Below are 26,870 nucleotides of genomic sequence, written 5' to 3' on the forward strand. Positions count from 1 at the left end.
CAATTATCTGGACGCATAAGCAATTACCTTCGTTCGTTGCATTAATACACAACCGAGACCTTGCTTTGAGGCGTCACAATAAATCACAAAATCATCATTCCCGTTCAGGCAATGATAATATAGGTGCCGTAGTTAGCTTTTTCTTCAACAATTGAAACGCTTTCTCTTGCTCATCCTTCCATTCAAATTTCTTCCCTTTATGCGTTAATGCAGTCAAGGGTTTTGCTACTTTGGAAAAATCTTGGATGAATCTTCTGTAGTTACCAGCCAATCCTAAAAATTGACGTATATGCGTCAGAGTTTTTGGGGTTTTCCACTTCTCAACGATTTCAATCTTTGTCGGATCAACCTGAATACCTTCTTTGTTCACTACGAGACCGAGGAATTGAACTTCTTTCAACCAAAATGCACACTTTAAAAACTTAGCGTACAGCTTTTCCTTCCTCAACAATTCTAGCACTTTTCTCAAATGTTCTCCGTGCTCTTGATCATTCTTTGAGTAAATAAGTATGTCATCGATGAAAACAATGACAAACTTATCAAGATATGGTCCACACACTCGGTTCATGAGGTCTATGAACACAGCTGGTGCATTAGTCAATCCAAACGACATAACCATAAACTCATAATGACCGTAACGCGTTCTAAAAGCAGTCTTTGGAATATCATACTCCTTCACCCGCATTTGATGATACCCGGAATGTAAATCAATCTTCGAATAAACCGACGAGCCTTGTAGTTGATCAAATAAGTCATAAATTCTCGGTAGTGGATAACAGTTCTTGATGGTAAGCTTGTTCAACTCTCGGTAGTCGATACACAATCTGAATGTACCATCCTTCTTTTTGACAAATAAAACAGGAGCTCCCCACGGTGATGTGCTTGGTCGAATGAAACCACGCTCCCAAAGTTCTTGTAATTGGCTTTGTAATTCCTTCATTTCGCTGGGTGCGAGTCTGTAAGGAGCGCGAGCTATTGGTGCAGCTCCTGGTACAAGGTCTATTTGAAATTTGACGGATCGGTGTGGGGGTTGAAATGTCCCGTTCTTATTGATTAAAAACGTTCCATATTAATTGATTTCGTTGCGAGGTTTTGACCTCTATATGAGACGTTTTTAAAAGACTGCATTCATTTTTAAAACAAACCATAACCTTTATTTCATAAATAAAGGTTTAAAAAGCTTTACGTAGATTATCAAATAATGATAATCTAAAATATCATGTTTACACACGACCATTACATAATGGTTTACAATACAAATATGTTACATCGAAATCAGTTTCTTGAATGCAGTTTTTACATAATATCATACAAACATGGACTCCAAATCTTGTCCTTATTTTAGTATGCAACAGCGGAAGCTCTTAGTATTCACCTGAGAATAAACATGCTTTAAACGTCAATAAAAATGTTGGTGAGTTATAGGTTTAACCTATATATATCAAATCGTAACAATAGACCACAAGATTTCATATTTCAATACACATCCCATACATATAGATAAAAATCATTCATATGGTGAATACCTGGTAACCGACATTAACAAGATGCATATATAAGAATATCCCCATCATTCCGGGACACCCTTCGAATATGATATAAATTTCGAAGTACTAAAGCATCCGGTACTTTGGATGGGGTTTGTTAGGCCCAATAGATCTATCTTTAGGATTCGCGTCAATTAGGATGTCTGTTCCCTAATTCTTAGATTACCATACTTAATAAAAAAGGGCATATTCAATTTCGATAATTCCACCATAGAATGTAGTTTCACGTACTTGTGTCTATTTTGTAAATCATTTATAAAACCTGCATGTATTCTCATCCCAAAAATATTAGATTTTAAAAGTGAGACTGTAACTCACTTTCACAGATTTTTACTTCGTCAGGAAGTAAGACTTGACCACTGGTTGATTCACAAACCTATAACAGTATATACATATATATCAAAGTATGTTCAAAATATATTTACAAAACTTTTAATACATTTTGATGTTTTAAGTTTATTAAGTCAGCTGTCCTCGTTAGTAACCTACAACTAGTTGTCCACAGTTAGATGTACAGAAATAAATCGATAAATATTATCTTGAATCAATCCACGACCCAGTGTATACGTATCTCAGTATTGATCACAACTCAAACTATATATATATTTTGGAATCAACCTCAACCCTGTATAGCTAACTCCAACATTTACATATAGAGTGTCTATGGTTGTTCCGCAATATATATATAGATGGGTCGACATGATAGGTCGAAACATTGTATACGTGCCTATGGTATCTCAAGATTACATAATATACAATATAAGTTGATTAGGTTATGGTTGGAATAGATTTATTACTAACTTTCACGTAGGTAAAATGAGTAGTTTTTATCAATCTTGTTTTACTTGCCATTTCTTCGTTTCTAATCCGTTTTGAGTGATTCCAGTGGCCACGGTTTCGTATTGAACTTAACTTTATGAATCTAAACAGAAAAAGTATAAGTTTATAGTCGGAAATACAAGTTACAAGTCATTTTTGAAAGAGGTAGTCATTTCCGTCGAAAGAACGACATCTTGATAACCATTTTGAAAAACATACTTTCACTTTGAGTTTAACCATGATTTTTGGATATAGTTTCATTTTCATAAGAAAAAACATTTTTCCAGAAGTATAGCTTTTAAATCAAAGTTCTTCTTAGCTTTTAATTATCCCAACCAAAACAGCCCCCGGTTTTACTACGACGGCGTATATCCAGTTTTATGGTGTTTATCGTATTTCCGGGTTTTAAATCATTAAGTTAGCATATCATATAGATATAGAACATGTGTTTAGTTGATTTTAAAAGTCTAGTTAGAAGGATTAACTTTATTTGCAACAAGTTTGAATTAACTAAACTATGTTCTAGTGATTACAAGTTTATAACGTTGAATAAGACAGCTTTTTATGTATGAATCGAATGATGTTATGAACATCATTACTACCTCAAGTTCCTTGGATAAACCTACTAGAAATGAAAAAAATGGATCTAGCTTCAAAGGATCCTTAGATGGCTTGAAAGTTCTTGAAGCAGAATCATGACACGAAAACAATTTCAAGTAAGATTTTCACTCGAAATAAGATTGTTATAGTTATAGAAATTGAATTAAAGTTTGAATATTATTATTACCTTGTATTAGAAAGATAACCTACTATAAGTAACAAAGGTTTCTTGATCTTGGATGATTACTTGGAATGGTTTTAGAAAACTTGGAAGTAAACTTGCAATCTTAGAAATATTCTTGATTTTATGAAACTAGAACTTTTGGAATTTATGAAGAACACTTAGAACTTGAAGATAGAACTTGAGAGAGATCAATTAGATGAATAAAATTGAAGAATGAAAGTGTTTTTAGGTGTTTTTGGTCGTTGGTGTATGGATTAGATATAAAGGATATGTAATTTTGTTTTCATGTAAATAAGTCATGAATGATTACTCATATTTTTGTAATTTTATGAGATATTTCATGCTAGTTGCCAAATGATGGTTCCCACATGTGTTAGGTGACTCACATGGGCTGCTAATAGCTGATCATTGGAGTGTATATACCTGTAGTACATACATCTAAAAGCTGTGTATTGTACGAGTACAAATACGGGTGCATACGAGTAGAATTGTTGATGAAACTTAAAGAGGATGTAATTGTAAGCATTTTTGTTAAGTAGAAGTATTTTGATAAGTGTCTTGAAGTCTTTCAAAAGTGTATGAATACATATTAAAACACTACATGTATATACATTTTAACTGAGTCGTTAAGTCATCGTTAGTCGTTACATGTAAGTGTTGTTTTGAAACCTTTAGGTTAACGATCTTGTTAAATGTTGTTAACCCAATGTTTATAATATCAAAAGAGATTTTAAATTATTATATTATCATGATACTATGATGTACGAATATCTCTTAATATGATATATATACATTAAATGTCGTTACAACGATAATCGTTACATATATGTCTCGTTTCAAAATCATTAAGTTAGTAGTCTTGTTTTTACATATGTAGTTCATTGTTAATATACTTAATGATATGTGTACTTATCATAATATCATGTTAACTATATATATAACCATATATATGTCATCATATAGTTTTTACAAGTTTTAACGTTCGTGAATCACCGGTCAACTTGGGTGGTCAATTGTCTATATGAAACCTATTTCAATTAATCAAGTCTTAACAAGTTTGATTGCTTAACATGTTAGAAACACTTAATCATGTAAAATAACAATTTAATTTAATATATATATATATAAACATGGAAAAGTTCGGGTCACTACAGTACATACCCGTTAAATAAATTTCGTCCCGAAGTTTTAAGCAGTTGGAGGTGTTGACGTATCTTCTGGAAATAAATGCGGGTATTTCTTTTTCATCTGATCTTCTCATTCCCAGGTGAACTCGGGTCCTCTACAAGCATTCCATCGAACCTTAATAATTGGTATCTTGTTTAGCTTAAGTCTTTTAACCTCACGATCCATTATTTCGACGGGTTCTTCGATAAATTGAAGTTTTTTGTTGATTTGGATTTCATCTAACGAAATAGTGAGATCTTCTTTAGCAAAACATTTCTTCAAATTCGAGACGTGGAAAGTATTATGTACAGCCGCGAGTTGTTTAGGTAACTCAAGTTGGTAAGCTACTGGTCTGACACGATCAATAATCTTGAATGGTCCAATATACCTTGGATTTAATTCCCCTCGTTTACCAAATCGAACAATGCCTTTCCAAGGTGTAACTTTAAGCATGACCATCTCTCCAATTTCAAATTCTATATCTTTTCTTTTAATGTCAGCGTAGCTCTTTTGTCGACTTTGGGCGGTTTTCAACCGTTGTTGAATTTGGATGATCTTCTCGGTAGTTTCTTGTATTATCTCCGAACCCGTAATCTGTCTATCCCCCACTTCACTGCAACAAATCAGAGATCTGCACTTTCTACCATAAAGTGCTTCAAACGGCGCCATCTCAATGCTTGAATGGTAGCTGTTGTTGTAGGAAAATTCTGCTAACGGTAGATGTCGATCCTAACTGTTTCCGAAATCAATAACACATGCTCGTAGCATGTCTTCAAGCGTTTGTATCTTCCTTTCGCTCTACCCATCAGTTTGTAGATGATAGGCAGTACTCATGTCTAGACGAGTTCCTAATGCTTGCTGTAATGTCTGCCAGAATCTTGAAATAAATCTGCCATCCCTATCAGAGATAATAGAGATTGGTATTCCATGTCTGGAGACGACTTCCTTCAAATACAGTCGTGCTAACTTCTCCATCTTGTCATCTTCTCTTATTGGCAGGAAGTGTGCTGATTTGGTGAGACGATCAACTATCACCCTGTCATAACCCGTCCTTAACCATAAGAACGTGTTAGATAACGTATGATTTCATTGCGAGGTATTGACCTCTATATGCGACATTTTTTTTAAAGAAAAACTGCATATATTATACATTACAAACCATGATCCTTATTTTTGATACAAGCTTTGGACAAAATAAAGATGATTATCGTTTAGCAATAATCTTCGACTTACAAACTTTACAAATGATAATAACAACCCGACTTCTAGCATATTTTACAACACAAGTTCTTGGATATGCAGTCTTATTTTTGACACAAATATGCGTACGCAAGATCCTGCTTAGATTCAACATGATGCAGCGGAAGCTTCTAATTATCACCTGAGAATAGACATGTTTAAAATGTCAACATAAAGTTGGTGAGATATAGGTTTAATGCCGGCAGCGATATAAATATAGACCACAAGATTTCATATATAAACATTTTAATAAAAATATTCTAAGTGGTTGAGCACTTGGTAACCATACTTAACATTTAATCACGTCGCATATTCCCTTTATTATGAAATCTTACTACACCGTACCAAGTGTAGTCACGAAACGAAGTACTGTGCAACCGTTGAATACTGGTCGTCCAGTCCGGTTGGGGTTGTCAGGCCCGATAGATCTATCAACAGGATTCGCGTTTACAATACCGCTGTAAATAACAGTTACCAAGCTACAGGGAAGTATGCCAGTGGTACAACTCAACGTAGAATATATTTTTCAGTTACTTGTGTCCATATCGTAAAACATAAAATACATGTATTCTCATCCCGAAATATTTAGAGTTTAAAAGTGGGACTATATACTCACTGTTGTCTTGAAGATATATATAATTTGACTTGGTCTCCGGTTGATATCACGAACCTATCCATATATAATATATCAATACCTTTTCTTTTTAAACAAACGTCACATATATATACTTGTTATACTTTTAATACTTTGAATAATTCCTTAGTCCGTAGTTAGCAGTTCGTTGTTAGTAATTCAATTTTAATGGTTCATTTTTAGATGATTAATATACCCGTAATGAAATAAATAAAACCCCCTAACGAAATAAATAAAACCCCATCGTATATGTATTGGTCGAGATTAATCTTGACCCACGGTACCGGTGTTGTCAAATGACGTGTTGCGTACATAAAGTACCGGTGTTGTCAAATGACGTGTTGCGTACAAACATGGGATCTTATGATTAATCTTCTCGTGTTGTTTGCGGGTGATCCTGAACCATATAAAATTGAATTATAAGTACATATATATAAAATATCATGTTATCTTAGAAATATGTGATTTTATTTAATTTTTCCCAATTAATCCCGAAGTTAAACAAGTCTTAGATATCCGATCTCGTTTTGGTCATAGTTTCTTCGTTACAACTCCGTTTTCGTTGATTCAACTTGTCACTTCCTTGGATCGAGTCCCTATTTAAGAATATGAACTGTAAATACCTTAGTTTGTATTCGAAATCACAGGTCATAGGTCAAACTTTAGTGAAACTTATGAAGTTAATCATTTTCCATCATGTAAACAACCTTAAATGATTATTTTTCTAAAAATACTTATACTTTGAGTTAAATCATGAAATTTTTATGTGTTATCATATTCATAGTAAAAATCATTTTTCCAGAAAATAAACCTCCAATTCAAAGTTTAAGATGGTTTTTAATTATCCAACCCAAAACAGCCCCCGGTTGCACTCCGACGTCGTAAATTCAGTTTTTAAGGTGTTCTTTGAAAAACCAAGTTATACCTTGTTAAATTAGCATATATTTATGATATATTACAGGTCTTGAAGTATTTTAAAAGTTAAGTTAGAAGGATCTATTTAGTTTGCAAACAAGTTTGAAAACATTCAAACTATGTTCTTGTTGTTAAAATTTTATACCACAAAATAAGATAGCTATATATATATGAATCGAATAAGGTTATGAACATAGATTCTACCTCAAGTTCCTTGGACAAGGTTACTGTAAAAGAGGAGTAAAAATCTAGAACCAAAAGGGTGATGGAATTGGATGAAAGATTGGAAGTAAGTTTGTGTTCTTGAAAGGATTTCTTGAAGTGTTTTTGTATGGTTTTCTTATGGTGATTAAGTAAGGTTTTTGAAGCTAAATGATGTGGAAAATGCTTGGAGATGATCAAGTATGAAGTTAAGAGTATTTTGAGAGAGAAATGGAAGTGTAAGTATGAGAAAATGGGGTGAAGAAATGGTGTGCATGCATAAAAATGTTTTTAGGTTATAAAGGAAAAAAAAGATACCTAACTTTGTTTTCTTGCTAAATAATTTATGCTACTTGACAAATGGTTGGTTCCACATGTTTTTTAATCATTTAAGGCTGCTAAGGAGCAGATTTTTATTGGTATATACCAATAGTAAATACATCTAGAAGCTGCGTATGATACGGGTACATATACTCTAGGTATACGTATAGAAATCTTTGAGGAAACGGAACGAGGATTCAAATATAGCTATCTTTTGTAAATATACTTATATTGTTTTATGTATGTAAGCCCTTTAAAAGTGATAAAATACATATCTATACGATGCATGTATAAGTAATATAGGTTATAAGTATTTACGTCGAAAAACATTACGTATAGTTATCGTTTTGAAAACTTAAGTTAGTAGTTTTAAAATATACTTATAACTTATTGTTATTAATACAAAATGAGATATTAAAACATTCTTAGATCATGTTAAATATGTATATATACATATATATACACAAACGTATAATTATCATATGTTATATAGTTCGTGATATCATCGGTCAAACTAGACGGTCAAACGTTGTGTAAACTCTTTTCGGAAATATAAATCTCGACAATTTGGATTGCTTATCATGTTGGTAAGGTTTAATTTATGTAAATATTAATCTTATAAGTATAGAACGATCGAAAAAGTGCGGGTCGTTACATTACCTCCCCGTTAAATAAATTTCGTCCCGAAATTTTAGAATTGTACCTATTTTGCGTCATCGAGAAACAAGTGTGGATACTTTTGTTTCATCTGATCCTCTCGTTCCCAAGTAAACTCAGGACCTCTTCGAGCATTCCAACGAACCTTAACGATCGGTATGTTGCTCTGCTTGAGCTGTTTAACTTCACGGTCCATGATTTCGATTGGTTCTTCGATGAATTGTAGTTTCTCATCGACATGGATTTCTTCAAGAGGAATGGTGAGATCTTCCTTTGCAAGACACTTCTTAAGGTTCGAGACGTGAAAGGTATTATGTACTCCGGCGAGTTGTTGCGGTAACTCGAGTCGATAAGCTACCGGTCCAATGCGTTCAATAATCTTGAACGGGCCTACGTACCTTGGGTTCAGTTTACCCCTTTTGCCGAAACGTATTACGCCTTTCCATGGTGACACTTTTAACATAACCATGTCACCGATCTGAAACTCTAATGGTTTCCTTCGAACATCGGCGTAGCTCTTTTGGCGACTACGGGCTGTTTTCAATCTCTCCTTGATTTGTACAATCTTCTCAGTCATTTCGTGTATGATCTCGGGACCCGTTAATTGTCGATCTCCTACTTCATTCCAACAGATAGGAGATCTACACTTCCTTCCATATAATGCTTCGAATGGCGCAGCTCCAATGCTCGCATGATAACTATTATTATACGAGAATTCTGCTAACGGTAGATATTTATCCCATCCGTTTCCAAAATCGATCACACATGCCCTGAGCATGTCTTCAAGAGTCTGATTTGTTCTTTCACGCTGCCCGTCGGTTTGCGGATGATATGTGGTACTCATATCCAAACGAGTTCCTAGTGCCTCCTGTAGTGATTGCCAGAACTTTGAGGTAAATCTACTATCACGATCAGATATAATGGAAATAGGTATTCCATGCCTTGAAACTATTTCCTTTATATATAATCGTAATAATTTCTCCATTCTATCCGTTTCCTTTATAGGCAAGAAATGTGCAGATTTGGTAAGACGATCAACAATTACCCAAATAGTGTCGTATCCCCAGGCAGTCTTTGGTAACTTCATGATGAAATCCATGGTAATACCGTCCCATTTCCATTCTGGGATTTCTGGTTGTTGAAGTAATCCTGACGGCTTTTGGTGTTCTGCTTTGACTTTGGAACAAGTTAAACACTCCCCAACATATGTTGCAATGTCTGTCTTTAAATTAGGCCACCAATAATGCGTCTTAAGATCTTGATACATCTTTCCAACTCCAGGATGTATCGAGTATCTTGTCTTATGTGCCTCATTCAATATCAACTTCCTTAATCCACCCAACTTCGGTACCCAAATACGGTTTGCAAAATATCGAATTCCGTCTTCCCGTATAACGAGTTGCTTCTCATACTTCTTCATTATTTCATTTCTTATGTTTTCTTTAGTAAGTGCTTCTCGTTGAACTTCTTTGATTTGTGAGTTGAGATTCATGCGAATTTTTATGTTCATCGCTCGTACTCGAATTGGTTCTCGTTCCTTTCTGCTTAGAGCATCGGCCACCACGTTCGCCTTCCCGGGATGATAACGAATTTCACAATCATAGTCGTTTATCAGCTCGACCCACCTACGTTGCCTCATGTTCAGCTGTTTTTGATCGAAAATATGTTGAAGGCTTTTATGATCAGTAAACACAGTGCATTTAACCCCATACAAGTAGTGTCTCCATATCTTCAATGCAAACACGACTGCTCCCAGTTCTAGATCATGCGTCGTATAATTCCGCTCGTGAATCTTTAATTGTCGGGATGCGTATGCAATAACTTTCTTCCGTTGCATAAGAACGCAACCAAAGCCTTGTCGCGAAGCGTCACAATATATTTCAAAATCATCGTTCCCTTCTGGTAATGATAAAATAGGCGCCGTAATCAACTTATTTTTCAGTAATTGAAATGCACTCTCCAACTCAGAAGTCCATTCATATTTCTTCCCTTTTTGCGTTAACGCTGTCAACGGCTTAGCTATTCGGGAAAAATCTTGAATAAACCTTCTATAATAACCGGCTAAACCCAAAAATTGGCGTATCTGCATTGGTGTCTTAGGAGTCTCCCATTTTTCAATGGCTTCAATTTTTGCTGGATCAACCTGAATTCCTTTGCTACTAACAACGTGGCCAAGAAATTGCACTTCTTTCAACCAGAAAGCACATTTAGAAAATTTAGCATATAGCTGTTCTTTTCTTAACAACTCTAATATCAACCTTACATGCTGCTCATGCTCTTGCTCACTCTTGGAATAGATAAGAATATCATCAATGAAAACGATAACAAACTTATCTAAATATGGACTACAAACTCGATTCATGAGGTCCATGAATACAGCTGGCGCATTCGTCAATCCAAATGGCATAACCAAAAATTCGTAATGACCGTAGCGTGTTCGAAAAGCAGTTTTCGGTATATCTTCTTCTTTGACACGTAATTGATGATAGCCCGATCTTAGGTCAATTTTCGAGTACACACATGATCCTTGGAGTTGATCAAATAAGTCGTCAATTCTCGGTAGTGGATACCGATTCTTGATAGTTAACTTATTTAATTCACGATAATCTATACACATTCGGCAAGATCCGTCTTTCTTCTTGACGAATAAAATTGGAGCTCCCCACGGTGAAGTACTTGGTCGTATGAATCCACGATCCAGTAATTCTTTTAACTGACTCTGAAGTTCTTTTAACTCGGACGGTGCAAGTCTATATGGAGCACGGGCAACCGGTGCAGCTCCTGGTACAAGATCTATTTGAAATTCTACAGATCTAAATGGAGGTAATCCTGGCAACTCTTCCGGAAATACTTCAGGAAAATCTCTTGCCACAGGCACGTCATTGATGCACTTCTCTTTTTCTTTCTTTTCGACTTTATTAACATGTGCTAAGATAGCATAGTACCCTTTCTTCAAGCACTTTTGAGCTTTCAAATAACTAATGAGTTTTAGCTTTGAGTTACCCTTCTCTCCATAAATCATTACTGGCGTTTTATTCTTACGAGGAATGCGAATTGCCTTCTTGGCGCACACAACTTCGGCTCCTATTTTGGACATCCAGTCCATGCCGACTATTACATCAAAACTTCCTAATTCTACGGGTATCAAATCAATCTTAAATGTTTCTCCGGCTAAATTTATTTTACAATCACGGCAAATTTTATCGGCTTTAATTAGTTTACCATTAGCTAACTCAATCATGTACTTAGCATCTAGAGGTAATGATGAACAATTCAATTTAGCGTGAAAGTCTCTACACACGTAACTTCTATCAGCACCAGTATCAAATATAATAGATGCGGATAAGTTATTAATGGTAAACGTACCCGTAACAAGCTCCGGGTCTTCACACGCCTCTCTAGCATTAATAACAAATGCTCTCCCTCGTGCAGGTCCGATATTTTTCTCTGGATTCGGGCACTGGCTCTTATAGTGACCTTGTTTTCCACACCCATAACAAGTAATGGTAGCCAAAGCAGTTCTATTTGCATTGGTGGCAGGAGTCTTGGTACCATTTGTATTTATAACGAGAGCCCTACAATCTTCAGCAAGATGACCCTTTCGATTACATTTGTTGCATACCACATTACAGTAACCAGAGTGATGTTTGTGGCATCGGTTGCATAAAGGATTTTGTCCTTTATAACCAAAGCTTAAACCACTACCCGCACCTTGCGTGATTTCTTGTTTCTTAAAAGATTGTTGTTGGTTACCTCGATCATAATTTCCATTCCACTTTCTTTTGTTACCTGATACCTTCACATCAGTATTGGATACTTTCTTATCCATGATGACCTGATCCATTAGCTCGTTTGCCATGGTTATAGCTTCATGAATTGTCTTAGGTTTCGATGCTGTAACGTTTGCCTTGACCTTTTTGGGCAAACCATCTTTGTACATTTCAATCTTCCGTTCTTCGGTTGGAACCAATTCAGGACATAGCAAAACTAATTCCATGAATCGCTGATTGTAGTTGGTGATTTCAGTACCAACAACCTTCAGACTTCGTAATTCATCTTCCAACTTCCTAACCTCGTTCCTTGGACAATATTCGTTGATTAACATTGTTTTGAATTCTTCCCATGGAGTATCATAAGCTACATCTCCTCCTACAGCCTTCACATAATTTTTCCACCACGTGAGTGCACTATCTTGTAAAGTGCATGATGCATACTTGGTCATGTCCTTTTCAACACAACCACTGATTTTAAACACAGTCTCCATCTTTTCTATCCATCGGGTTAAACCGATCGGTCCTTCTGTTCCACTGAATGATGAGGGCTTGCAAGCTTGAAAAGTTTTGTAAGTGCACCCCACACGAGGATTTGGGTTAACTGCAGCACCTCTTGCAGCCTCGACCCATAACATTCTGTCGTTCACTCGTTGATTGATGAGTTCCTGGATTTCTTGTTCCGTCATTCGGTTCAATCGCGCCATATTCTTCTATAAGAATGAAAAGAAAATAATTATTCACATGGAATATTATAGATGTAGTGTATATTTACAGTACATTATAGCTTATTAATAATATGAACCAGGTATTATTATAAAAGCCTTTTCTTCTTATTAGCGTTTTATAATTATATCTAGGGTAGTACCTACCCGTTAATGTCCATACTTAATAGCTTAGTACAGAATCAATTACTACCATCTAAATAATACTTAACCATGGAAAATTATTGCATTTCACACTTCACTATTTTACATATGCTTATCTTACATCGAACATTAAGCAAACTACACTAATAATATTATACAAAACATTATATGATCCCATGGTTTAATACGGCAGCGCATCGTTTGGTCTATTTTCTAGGACGTTTAGGTTCAAAGAATCGCTTAACGCTTATCCTGGCTGTCTGCCTATATTTTGGCTGTGGGACTGAAGAACTGGATGCCGGGATAGAATGAATAGGAATAGCGGGAATAGGGGTGGTAGTGTCTAGTGGAGTTGGTGCCACATCATCCTTATTAAACTCAGGATTTGAATTTTCTAATTCATTAGCCTTTCGTTTCTTTCCTAGTTCGAACTCGTCTTTTGTAATTTCCTGTATTTCTTCCTCGGGTTCACTTTCCTCCTCGGGTTCACTTTCCTCCTCGGGTTCACTTTCCTCCTCGGGTTCACTTTCCGGGTTCTCTATAGTTGGTTCATCCGGAATTTGTGAGTCTTCCCCAAAGATATCATTTTCGTCATCGGATAGGTTAATGACTAGAACACCATCTGAAGATTCTGGTTCGGAGTCGCTGAATGTGATAACAAGTTTTGAGCCTGACATATATCATACAACAACTAACCCATTAGTACTACATAATATTTACATATAAATTTTAACCAACAATGATAAGCAATGGTTTTTAAATCAGACCCGGTCAAAGTCCGGACTTACTAATGTATCCTAACGACTTATCAGTTAGACACACTAATGCAAACCTGATTCGCTAAGACCACCGCTCTGATACCACATGTCATAACCCGTCCTTAACCATAAGAACGTGTTAGATAACGTATGATTTCATTGCGAGGTATTGACCTCTATATGCGACATTTTTTTTAAAGAAAAACTGCATATATTATACATTACAAACCATGATCCTTATTTTTGATACAAGCTTTGGACAAAATAAAGATGATTATCGTTTAGCGATAATCTTCGACTTACAAACTTTACAAATGATAATAACAACCCGACTTCTAGCATATTTTACAACACAAGTTCTTGGATATGCAGTCTTATTTTTGACACAAATATGCGTACGCAAGATCCTGCTTAGATTCAACATGATGCAGCGGAAGCTTCTAATTATCACCTGAGAATAGACATGTTTAAAACGTCAACATAAAGTTGGTGAGATATAGGTTTAATGCCGGCAGTGATATAAATATAGACCACAAGATTTCATATATAAACATTTTAATAAAAATATTCTAAGTGGTTGATCACTTGGTAACCATACTTAACATTTAATCACGTCGCATATTCCCTTTATTATGAAATCTTACTACACCGTACCAAGTGTAGTCACGAAACGAAGTACTATGCAACCGTTGAATACTGGTCGTCCAGTCCGGTTGGGGTTGTCAGGCCCGATAGATCTATCAACAGGATTCGCGTTTACAATACCGCTGTAAATAACAGTTACCAAGCTACAGGGAAGTATGCCAGTGGTACAACTCAACGTAGAATATATTTTTCAGTTACTTGTGTCCATATCGTAAAACATAAAATACATGTATTCTCATCCCGAAATATTTAGAGTTTAAAAGTGGGACTATATACTCACTGTTGTCTTGAAGATATATATAATTTGACTTGGTCTCCGGTTGATATCACGAACCTATCCATATATAATATATCAATACCTTTTCTTTTTAAACAAACGTCACATATATATACTTGTTATACTTTTAATACTTTGAATAATTCCTTAGTCCGTAGTTAGCAGTTCGTTGTTAGTAATTCAATTTTAATGGTTCATTTTTAGATGTTTAATATACCCGCAATGAAATAAATAAAACCCCCTAACGAAATAAATAAAACCCCATCGTATATGTATTGGTCGAGATTAATCTTGACCCACGGTACCGGTGTTGTCAAATGACGTGTTGCGTACATAAAGTACCGGTGTTGTCAAATGACGTGTTGCGTACAAACATGGGATCTTATGATTAATCTTCTCGTGTTGTTTGCGGGTGATCCTGAACCATATAAAATTGAATTATAAGTACATATATATAAAATATCATGTTATCTTAGAAATATGTGATTTTATTTAATTTTTCCCAATTAATCCCGAAGTTAAACAAGTCTTAGATATCCGATCTCGTTTTGGTCATAGTTTCTTCGTTACAACTCCGTTTTCGTTGATTCAACTTGTCACTTCCTTGGATCGAGTCCCTCTTTAAGACTATGAACTGTAAATACCTTAGTTTGTATTCGAAATCACAGGTCATAGGTCAAACTTTAGTGAAACTTATGAAGTTAATCATTTTCCATCATGTAAACAACCTTAAATGATCATTTTTCTAAAAATACTTATACTTTGAGTTAAATCATGAAATTTTTATGTGTTATCATATTCATAGTAAAAATCATTTTTCCAGAAAATAAACCTCCAATTCAAAGTTTAAGATGGTTTTTAATTATCCAACCCAAAACAGCCCCCGGTTGCACTCCGACGTCGTAAATTCAGTTTTTAAGGTGTTCTTTGAAAAACCAAGTTATAACTTGTTAAATTAGCATATATTTATGATATATTACAGGTCTTGAAGTATTTTAAAAGTTAAGTTAGAAGGATCTATTTAGTTTGCAAACAAGTTTGAAAACATTCAAACTATGTTCTTGTTGTTAAAATTTTATACCACAAAATAAGATAGCTATATATATATGAATCGAATAAGGTTATGAACATAGATTCTACCTCAAGTTCCTTGGACAAGGTTACTGTAAAAGAGGAGTAAAAAGCTAGAACCAAAAGGGTGATGGAATTGGATGAAAGATTGGAAGTAAGTTTGTGCTCTTGAAAGGATTTCTTGAAGTGTTTTTGTATGGTTTTCTTATGGTGATTAAGTAAGGTTTTTGAAGCTAAATGATGTGGAAAATGCTTGGAGATGATCAAGTATAAAGTTAAGAGTATTTTGAGAGAGAAATGGAAGTGTAAGTATGAGAAAATGGGGTGAAGAAATGGTGTGCATGCATAAAAATGTTTTTAGGTTATAAAGGAAAAAAAAGATACCTAACTTTGTTTTCTTGCTAAATAATTCATGCTACTTGACAAATGGTTGGTTCCACATGTTTCTTAATCATTTAAGGCTGCTAAGGAGCAGATTTTTATTGGTATATACCAATAGTAAATACATCTAGAAGCTGCGTATGATACGGGTACATATACTCTAGGTATACGTATAGAAATCTTTGAGGAAACGGAACGAGGATTCAAATATAGCTATCTTTTGTAAATATACTTATATTGTTTTATGTATGTAAGCCCTTTAAAAGTGATAAAATACATATCTATACGATGCATGTATAAGTAATATAGGTTATAAGTATTTACGTCGAAAAACATTACGTATAGTTATCGTTTTGAAAACTTAAGTTAGTAGTTTTAAAATATACTTATAACTTATTGTTATTAATACAAAATGAGATATTAAAACATTCTTAGATCATGTTAAATATGTATATATACATATATATACACAAACGTATAATTATCATATGTTATATAGTTCGTGATATCATCGGTCAAACTAGACGGTCAAACGTTGTGTAAACTCTTTTCGGAAATATAAATCTCGACAATTTGGATTGCTTATCATGTTGGTAAGGTTTAATTTATGTAAATATTAATCTTATAAGTATAGAACGATCGAAAAAGTGCGGGTCGTTACACACCCAAATAGTATCAAAACCACTTGCAGTCCTTGGCAATTTAGTGATGAAATCCATGGTAATGTTTTCCCATTTCCATTCCGGGATTTCGGGTTGTTGAAGTATACTGATGGTTTCTGATGCTCAGCTTTGACCTTAGAACACGTCAAACATTCTCCTACGTATTTAGCAACATCGGCTTTCATACCCGGCCACCAAAAATGTTTCTTGAGATCCTTGTACATCTTCCCCGTTCCAGGATGTATTGAGTATCTGGTTTTATGAGCTTCTCTAAGTACCATTTCTCTCATATCTCCAAATTTTGGTACCCAAATCCTTTCAGCCCTATACCGGGTTCCGTCTTCCCGAATATTAAGATGCTTCTCCGATCCTTTGGGTATTTCATCCTTTAAATTTCCCTCTTTTAAAACTCCTTGTTGCGCCTCCTTTATTTGAGTAGTAAGGTTATTATGAATCATTATATTCATAGATTTTACTCGAATGGGTTCTCTGTCCTTCCTGCTCAAGGCATCGGCTACCACATTTGCCTTCCCCGGGTGGTAACGAATCTCAAAGTCGTAATCATTCAATAATTCAATCCACCTACGCTGCCTCATATTCAGTTGTTTCTGATTAAATATGTGTTGAAGACTTTTGTGGTCGGTATATATAATACTTTGGACCCCATATAAGTAGTGCCTCCAAGTCTATAATGCAAAAATAACCGCGCCTAATTCCAAATCATGCGTCGTATAATTTTGTTCGTGAATCTTCAATTGTCTAGATGCATAAGCAATCACCTTTATTCGTTGCATTAATACACAACCGAGACTTTGCTTTGATGCGTCACAATAAATCACAAAATCAGCATTCCCTTCAGGTAATGACAATATAGGTGTTGTAGTTAACTTTTTCTTCAATAACTGAAACGCTTTCTCTTGTTCCTCCTTCCATTCAAATTTCTTCCCTTTATGCGTTAATGTAGTCAAGGGTTTTGCTATTCTGGAAAAGTCTTGGATGAACCTTCTGTAGTAACCAGCTAGTCCTAAAAACTGGCGTATGTGTTTCAGAGTTTTCGGGGTTTCCCACTTTTCAACAGTTTCTATCTTTGTCGGATCCCCCTTAATACCTTCTTTGTTCAGTATGTGACCGAGGAATTGAACTTCTTCCAACCAAAATGCACACTTTGAAAACTTAGCGTACAATTCTTCCTTCCTCAATACTTCTAACACCTTTCTCAAATGTTCACCGTGTTCTTGGTCATTCTTTGAATAAATAAGTATGTCATCAATGAAAACAATGACAAACTTTTCAAGATATGACCCACACACTCGGTTCATAAGGTCCATGAACACAGCTGGTGCATTAGTCAATCCAAATGGCATAACCATAAACTCGTAATGACCATAACGCGTCCTAAAAGTAGTCTTTGGAATATCATCTTCTTTCACCCGCATTTGATGATACCCGGAATGTAAGTCAATCTTTGAATAAATAGACGAGCCTTGTAGTTGATCAAATAAGTCGTCGATTCTCGGTAGTGGGTAGCGGTTCTTGATGGTAAGTTTGTTCAACTCTCGGTAGTCGATACACAACCTGAATGTACCATCTTTCTTTTTGACAAACAAAACAGGAGCTCCCCACGGTGATGTGCTTGGTAGAATGAAACCACGTTCTAAAAGTTCTTGTAATTGACTTTGCAGTTCTTTCATCTCGATGGGTGCGAGTATGTAAGGAGCACGAGCTATTGGTGCAGCTCCTGGTACAAGATCTATTTGAAATTCAACGGATCGATGTGGGGGTAATCCCGGTAATTCTTTCGAAAATACATCGGGAAATTCTTTTGCGACGGGAACATCATTGATGCTCTTTTCTTCAGTTTGTACTTTCTCGACATGTGCTAGAACAGCATAGCAACCTTTTCTTATTAGTTTTTGTGCCTTCAGGTTACTAATAAGATTTAACTTTGCGTTGCTCTTTTCTCCGTACACCATTAAGGGTTTTCCTTTTTCTCGTATAATGCGAATTGCATTTTTGTAACAAACGATCTCTGCTTTCACTTCTCTCAACCAGTCCATACCGATTATCACATCAAAACTCCCTAACTCTACTGGTATCAAGTCAATCTTAAATGTTTCGCTAACCAGTTTAATTTCTCGATTCCGACATATATTATCTGCTGAAATTAATTTACCATTTGCTAATTCGAGTAAAAATTTACTATCCAAAGGTGTCAATGGGCAACTTAATTTAGCACAAAAATCTCTACTCATATAGCTTCTATCCGCACCCGAATCAAATAAAACGTAAGCAGATTTATTGTCAATAAGAAACGTACCCGTAACAAGCTCCGGGTCTTCCTGTGCCTCTGCCGCATTAATATTGAAAACTCTTCCGCGGACTTGTCCATTCGTGTTCTCCTGGTTCGGGCAATTTCTAATAATGTGGCCCGGTTTTCCACATTTATAATAAACTACATTGGCATAACTTGCTCCGACACTACTTGCTCCGCCATTACTCGTTCCGACACCATTTATTCCTTTCGTTCTGTTAACCCCTGGTCCGTAGACCTCACACTTCACCGCGCTATGACCATTTCTTTTACACTTGTTGCAAAATTTGGTGCAGAACCCTGAGTGATACTTTTCACACCTTTGGCATAGCTGCTTCTAATTGTTGTTGTTGTTGCGGTTGTTATTGTTGTTGGGATGATTGTTCTAGTTGCTGTTGTTGTTGTTGTTGTTGTTGTTGTTGTTGTTGTTGTTGTTGTTGTTGTTGTTGTTGTTATTGTTGTTGTTGTTGTTGTTGTTATTGTTGGGCCATTTGTTGTAGTTGCGATTGATGTTGCGATTGTTGGGATAGTTGTTGCGATTATTGTTGTAATTGCTGTTGTTGTTGTATTGATGATTCTTATCACTGTTATTCTCCCACTTTCTTTTGACTTGCTTCACATTGGCCTCTTCAGCCGTCTGTTCTTTAATTCTTTCCTCAATTTGGTTCTCTAGTTTGTGAGTCATTCTACATGCCTGTTGTATGGAGGCGGGCTCGTGTGAACTTATACCTTCTTGGATTCTTTTCGGTAATCCTTTCACAAACGCATCGATCTTCTCTTCTTCATCTTCGAACGCTCCCGGACACAATAGTCACAATTCTGTGAATCGTCTTTCGTACGTGGTAATATCAAATCCTTGGGTTCGTAACCCTCTAAGTTCTGTCTTGAGCTTATTGACCTCGGTTCTGGGACGGTACTTCTCGTTCATCAAGTGCTTGAATGCTGACCACGGTAGTGCGTAAGCATCATCTTGTCCCACTTGCTCTAGATAGGTATTCCACCATGTTAACGCAGTATCTGTGAAGGTATGCGTAGCGTACTTCACTTTGTCCTCTAAAGTACACTTACTTATGGCAAATACCGATTCGACCTTCTCGGTCCACCGTTTCAATCCGATCGGTCCTTCGGTTCCATCAAATTCCAAAGGTTTGCAGGCAGTGAATTCTTTGTAGGTGCATCCTACACGATTTCTTGTACTGCTAGATCCAAGGTTATTGTTGGTATGTAGTACGGCCCATACTGCGGCTATGTTTGAAGCTAGAAAGGCACGAAATTCCTCTTCACTCATATTCAAGGTGTGTCGAGTAGTCAGTGCCATTTCCTTCAAAATAGTCAAATGAAACGAGTTAATCATATAGAATATCAAGAGTAGTCAATAGTATTTTGTAGCGTAATATGAACTTATTTATAAAAGCTCTTTCTTCATATTAGCGTTTTATACTCTTTAATTCGGGTAGTACCTACCCGTTAAGTTCATACTTAGTAGCTAACATACCATTTCAACTACTACAATTTTATATGAAAAACTAATCACAAAAAAAAAAATATCATATTCAAACCTTTATACAATAACTTGCAAACTTACAATACCGCTATTTTACATATAGCATGAAATATAGTTCATAAAACTTTGATACAAAGTAGTTGCGAAGATAATTCTAGTTAATAAATAAGGCATTCAGCAAAGGCAACCAAGACACGTAATTCATATGTCCAGAAACAAGTCATGCATTCTGGTTTTACTAATACCACTTCCCATCCTTGGTCTTGTGGAACGTAACCGTTGTGACCGATAGTATGACAACGTGTTGTAATGTCGTCAAAAGGGTGAAGGTTACGTAATGACCAACAGTCTCGTAATAACTTAAAAACCTCATTTCTTACCCCAATTACCGACTCTGTCACTTGTGGGAACGTTTTGTTTAATAGTTGTAGCCCGATGTTCTTTTTCTCACTTTGGTGAGAAGCGAACATTAGTAACCCGTAAGCATAACATGCTTCTTTATGTTTCATGTTAGCCGCTTTTTCTAAATCATGAAGTCCTATATTCGGATACATTGAGTCAAAATAATTTCTTAACCCGTTGCGTAAAATAGCATTTGGGTTCCCCGCAATATATGCGTCAAAGTAAAAACATCGTAATTTATGGGTTTCCCAATGTGATATCCCCCATCTTTCAAACGAAAGCTTTTTATAAACCAAAGCATTCTTGGAACGTTCTTCGAATGTCTTACAAACTGATTTTGCCATAAATAGTTGTGTCGAGGAATTCTGACCGACTCTAGACAAGATTTCATCAATCATGTCTCCGGGTAAGTCTTCTAAAATATTGGGTTGTCTATCCATTTTGTGTTTTTATACTGTAAAATAGACAAGAGTTAGATTCATAAAAGATACTTATTAATACAAGCAATTTTTACATATATCGTAAAGCATAAGCACACTATATTAGATATATTACACCGCACAAATACAACTATCTTATTCCGACTCACTCGTTTCTTCTTTTTCGAACTTGGTTCTTTTTGCTAAGTTTTTAGGGATATATGATATTCCCCTAATACGAGCCGTCGTTTTCCACATTGGTCTAGAAAAACCTGGTGGTTTAGAGGTTCCCGGGTTATTGTTACAAATTAAGAAATACGGGTGTTGACGATACATATAAAGTTCATCGGGGTTGGAATCAGATTTCTCTATTTTTATGCCCTTTCCCTTATTGTTCTCTTTTGCCTTTTTAAATTCAGTTGGGGTAATTTCTATAACATCATCGGAATCCTCGTCGGGATCCGATTCATCGGAGAAATAGTAATCCTCCCAATATTTTGCTTCCTTGGCGGAAACACCGTTGACCATAATTAACTTTGGTCGGTTGGTTGAGTATTTTCTTCTACTTAACCGTTTTATTATTTCCCCCACTGGTTCTTCTTCCGGTTCCGATTCTTCTTCCGGTTCCGATTCTTCTTCCGATTCCGACTCTTCTTCCGGTTCCTCTTCGGGAACTTGTGAATCAGTCCACGAATCATTCCAATTTACATTTGACTCTTCATTATTATTAGGTGAGTCAATGGGACTTGTTCTAGAGGTAGACATCTATCACATAATATCAAACACGTTAAGAGATTAATATATCACATAATATTCACATGTTAAAAATATATAGTTTCCAACAAAATTTGTTAAGCAATCTTTTTTTTTTTCCAAGTAAACACGGTCAAAGTCCAGACTCACTAATGCATCCTAACAAACTCGATAAGACACACTAATGCAAAATTCCGGTTCTCTAAGACCAACGCTCGGATACCAACTGAAATGTCCCATTCTTATTGATTAAAAACGTTCCATATTAATTGATTTCATTGCGAGGTTTTGACCTCTATATGAGACGTTTTTCAAAGACTGCATTCATTTTTAAAACAAACCATAACCTTTATTTCATAAATAAAGGTTTAAAAAGCTTTACGTAGATTATCAAATAATGATAATCTAAAATATCCTGTTTACACACGACCATTACATAATGGTTTACAATACAAATATGTTACATCGAAATCAGTTTCTTGAATGCAGTTTTTACACAATATCATACAAACATGGACTCCAAATCTTGTCCTTATTTTAGTATGCAACAGTGGAAGCTCTTAGTATTCACCTGAGAATAAACATGCTTTAAACGTCAACAAAAATGTTGGTGAGTTATAGGTTTAACCTATATATATCAAATCGTAACAATAGACCACAAGATTTCATATTTCAATACACATCCCATACATAGAGATAAAAATCATTCATATGGTGAACACCTGGTAACCGACATTAACAAGATGCATATATAAGAATATCCCCATCATTCCGAGACACCCTTCAGATATGATATAAATTTCGAAGTACTAAAGCATCCGGTACTTTGGATGGGGTTTGTTAGGCCCAATAGATCTATCTTTAGGATTCGCGTCAATTAGGGTGTCTGTTCCCTAATTCTTAGATTACCAAACTTAATAAAAAGGGGCATATTTGATTTCGATAATTCAACCATAGAATGTAGTTTCACGTACTTGTGTCTATTTTGTAAATCATTTATAAAACCTGCATGTATTCTCATCCCAAAAATATTAGATTTTAAAAGTGAGGCTATAACTCACTTTCACAGATTTTTACTTCGTCGAGAAGTAAGACTTGGCCACTGGTTGATTCACAAACCTATAACAATATATACATATATATCAAAGTATGTTCAAAATATATTTACAAAACTTTTAATACATTTTGATGTTTTAAGTTTATTAAGTCAGCTGTCCTCGTTAGTAACCTACAACTAGTTGTCCATAGTTAGATGTACAGAAATAAATCGATAAATATTATCTTGAATCAATCCACGACCCAGTGTATACGTATCTCAGTATTGATCACAACTCAAACTATATATATATTTTGGAATCAACCTCAACCCTGTATAGCTAACTCCAACATTCACATATAGAGTGTCTATGGTTGTTCCGCAATATATATATAGATGGGTCGACATGATAGGTCAAAACATTGTATACATGTCTATGGTATCTTAAGATTACATAATATACAATATAAGTTGATTAGGTTATGGTTGGAATAGATTTATTACTAACTTTCACGTAGGTAAAATGAGTAGTTTTTATCAATCTTGTTTTACTCGCCATTTCTTCGTTTCTAATCCGTTTTGAGTGATTCCAGTGGCCACGGTTTCGTATTGAACTTAAATTTATGAATCTAAACAGAAAAAGTATAAGTTTATAGTCAGAAATATAAGTTAAAAGTTGTTTTTGAAAGAGGTAGTCATTTCCATCGAAAGAACGACATCTTGATGACCATTTTGAAAAACATACTTTCACTTTGAGTTTAACCATGATTTTTGGATATAGTTTCATGTTCATAAGAAAAATCATTTTTCCAGAAGTATAGCTTTTAAATCAAAGTTCTTCTTAGCTTTTAATTATCCCAACCAAAACAGCCCCCGGTTTTACTACGACGGCGTATATCCAGTTTTATGGTGTTTATCGTGTTTCCGTGTTTTAAATCATTAAGTTAGCATATCATATAGATATAGAACATGTATTTAGTTGATTTTAAAAGTCTAGTTAGAAGGATTAACTTTATTTGAGAACAAGTTTAGAATTAACTAAACTATGTTCTAGTGATTACAAGTTTATAACGTCGAATAAGACAGCTTTTTATGTATGAATCGAATGATGTTATGAACATCATTACTACCTCAAGTTCCTTGGATAAACCTACTGGAAATGAGAAAAATGGATCTAGCTTCAAAGGATCCTTGGATGGCTTGAAAGTTCTTGAAGCAGAATCATGACACGAAAACAATTTCAAGTAAGATTTTCACTCGAAATAAGATTGTTATAGTTATAGAAATTGAATTAAAGTTTGAATATGATTATTACCTTGTATTAGAAATATAACCTACTGTAAGTAACAATAGTTTCTTGATCTTGGATGATTACTTGGAATGGATTTAGAAAACTTGGAAGTAAACTTGCAATCTTGGAAGTATTCTTGATTTTATGAAACTAGAACTTTTAGAATTTATGAAGAACACTTAGAACTTGAAGATAGAACTTAAGAGAGATCAATTAGATGAATAAAATTTAAGAATGAAAGTGTTTGTAGGTGTTTTTGGTCGTTGGTGTATGGATTAGATATAAAGGATATGTAATTTTGTTTTCATGTAAATAAGTCATGAATGATTACTCATATTTTTGTAATTTTATGAGATATTTCATGCTAGTTGCCAAATGATGGTTCCCACATGTGTTAGGTGACTCACATAGGCTGCTAAGAGCTGCTCATTGGAGTGTATATACCAATAGTACATACATCTAAAAGCTGTGTATTGTACGAGTAAAAATACGGGTGCATACGAGTAGAATTGTTGATGAAACTGAACGAGGATGTAATTGTAAGCATTTTTGTTAAGTAGAAGTATTTTGATAAGTGTCTTGAAGTCTTTCAAAAGTGTATGAATACATATTAAAACACTACATGTATATACATTTTAACTGAGTCGTTAAGTCATCGTTAGTCGTTACATGTAAGTGTTGTTTTGAAACCTTTAGGTTAACGATCTTGTTAAATGTTGTTAACCCAATGTTTATAATATCAAAAGAGATTTTAAATTATTATATTATCATGATATTATGATGTACAAATATCTCTTAATATGATATATATATACATTAAATGTCGTTACAACGATAATCGTTACATATATGTCTCGTTTCAAAATCATTAAGTTAGTAGTCTTGTTTTTACATATGTAGTTCATTGTTAATATACTTAATGATATATTTACTTATTATAATATCATGTTAACTATATATATAACCATATATATGTCATCATATAGTTTTTACAAGTTTTAACGTTCGTGAATCACCGGTCAACTTGGGTGGTCAATTGTCTATATGAAACCTATTTCAATTAATCAAGTCTTAACAAGTTTAATTGCTTAACATGTTGGAAACACTTAATCATGTAAAATAACAATTTCATTTAATATATATAAACATGGAAAAGTTCGGGTCACTACAGGAGTAGTTCCGGTAATTCTTTCGAAAATACATCGGGAAATTCTTTTGCGACGGGAACATCATTGATGTTCTTTTCTTCGGTTTGTACTTTCTCGACGTGTGCTAGAATGGCATATCAACCTTTTCTTATTAACTTATGTGCCTTCAAGCTACTAATAAGATTTAGCTTTGCGTTGCTCTTTTGTCCGTACACCATTAAGGGTTTTCCTTTTTAGCGCATAATGCGAATCGCATTTTCGTAACAAACGACCTCTGCTCTCTCTTTTTTCAACCAGTCCATGCCAATTATCACATCAAAACTCCCTAACTCTACCGGTATCAATTTAATCTTAAACGTTTCGCCAACCAGTTTAATTTTTCAGTTCCGGCATATTTTATCGGCTTTAATTAATTTACCATTTGTTAATTCGAGTAAAAACTTATTATCCAAAGATGTCAAGGGACAACTTAATTTGGCACAAAAATCTCTACTCATATAGCTTTTATCCGCACCCGAATCAAATAAAATATAAGCAGGTTTATCGTCAATAAGAAACGTGTCCGTAACAAGCTCTGGGTCTTCCTGTGCTTCTGCCGCATTGATGTTGAAGACTCTTCCACGGACTTGCACATTATTGTTCCCTTGGTCTGGGCATGTGTTTCTGAAATGACCTGGCTTTCCGCATCCATAACAAATAATGGTGGCATTATTTGTTCTGACGTTATTTATTCCTCTATTCTTGTTAGCCAATGGTCCGTAAACTTCACACTTTGACGTCCCATGACCCTTCCTATTACACTTGGTATATGATGTCGTACAGTACCCAGTAGGATGGTATCCTTCACACCTTTGGCATGGAATTTTCGGCCTCTTGTCATCATTGTTGTTATTATCGTTGTTAGGATTATTGTTGTTGCAGTTGTTATTGTGTTTAGGATGGTTGTTGTAGTTGTTGTTGTTGTTGGGACGGTTGTTATAGTTGTTATTTCTGGGATTACGATTGTTGTTGCGATTGTTGTTGCGATAAATGGTGCAATTGTAGTTTTGATTATTATTGTTGTTGTATTGGTGACTCTTGTCACTGGTTTCTTCCCACTTTCTCTTGCCTACTTTTATTTTGACCTCCCTGGCTTCCAAGTCTTTATTTCTTCTCTCAATCTGGCATACGAGTTTGTGATCCATTCGACTCGCTTTCTGCATTGATGTAGGCACGGATGCAATTACATTTTCCTGAATTCTAACTGGCAGCCCTTTCACAAATGCGTCGATCTATTCTTCCTCATCCTC

The sequence above is a fragment of the Rutidosis leptorrhynchoides genome, chromosome 2 (assembly GCF_046630445.1).
Source record: "Rutidosis leptorrhynchoides isolate AG116_Rl617_1_P2 chromosome 2, CSIRO_AGI_Rlap_v1, whole genome shotgun sequence".
Lineage (NCBI taxonomy): Eukaryota > Viridiplantae > Streptophyta > Magnoliopsida > Asterales > Asteraceae > Rutidosis > Rutidosis leptorrhynchoides.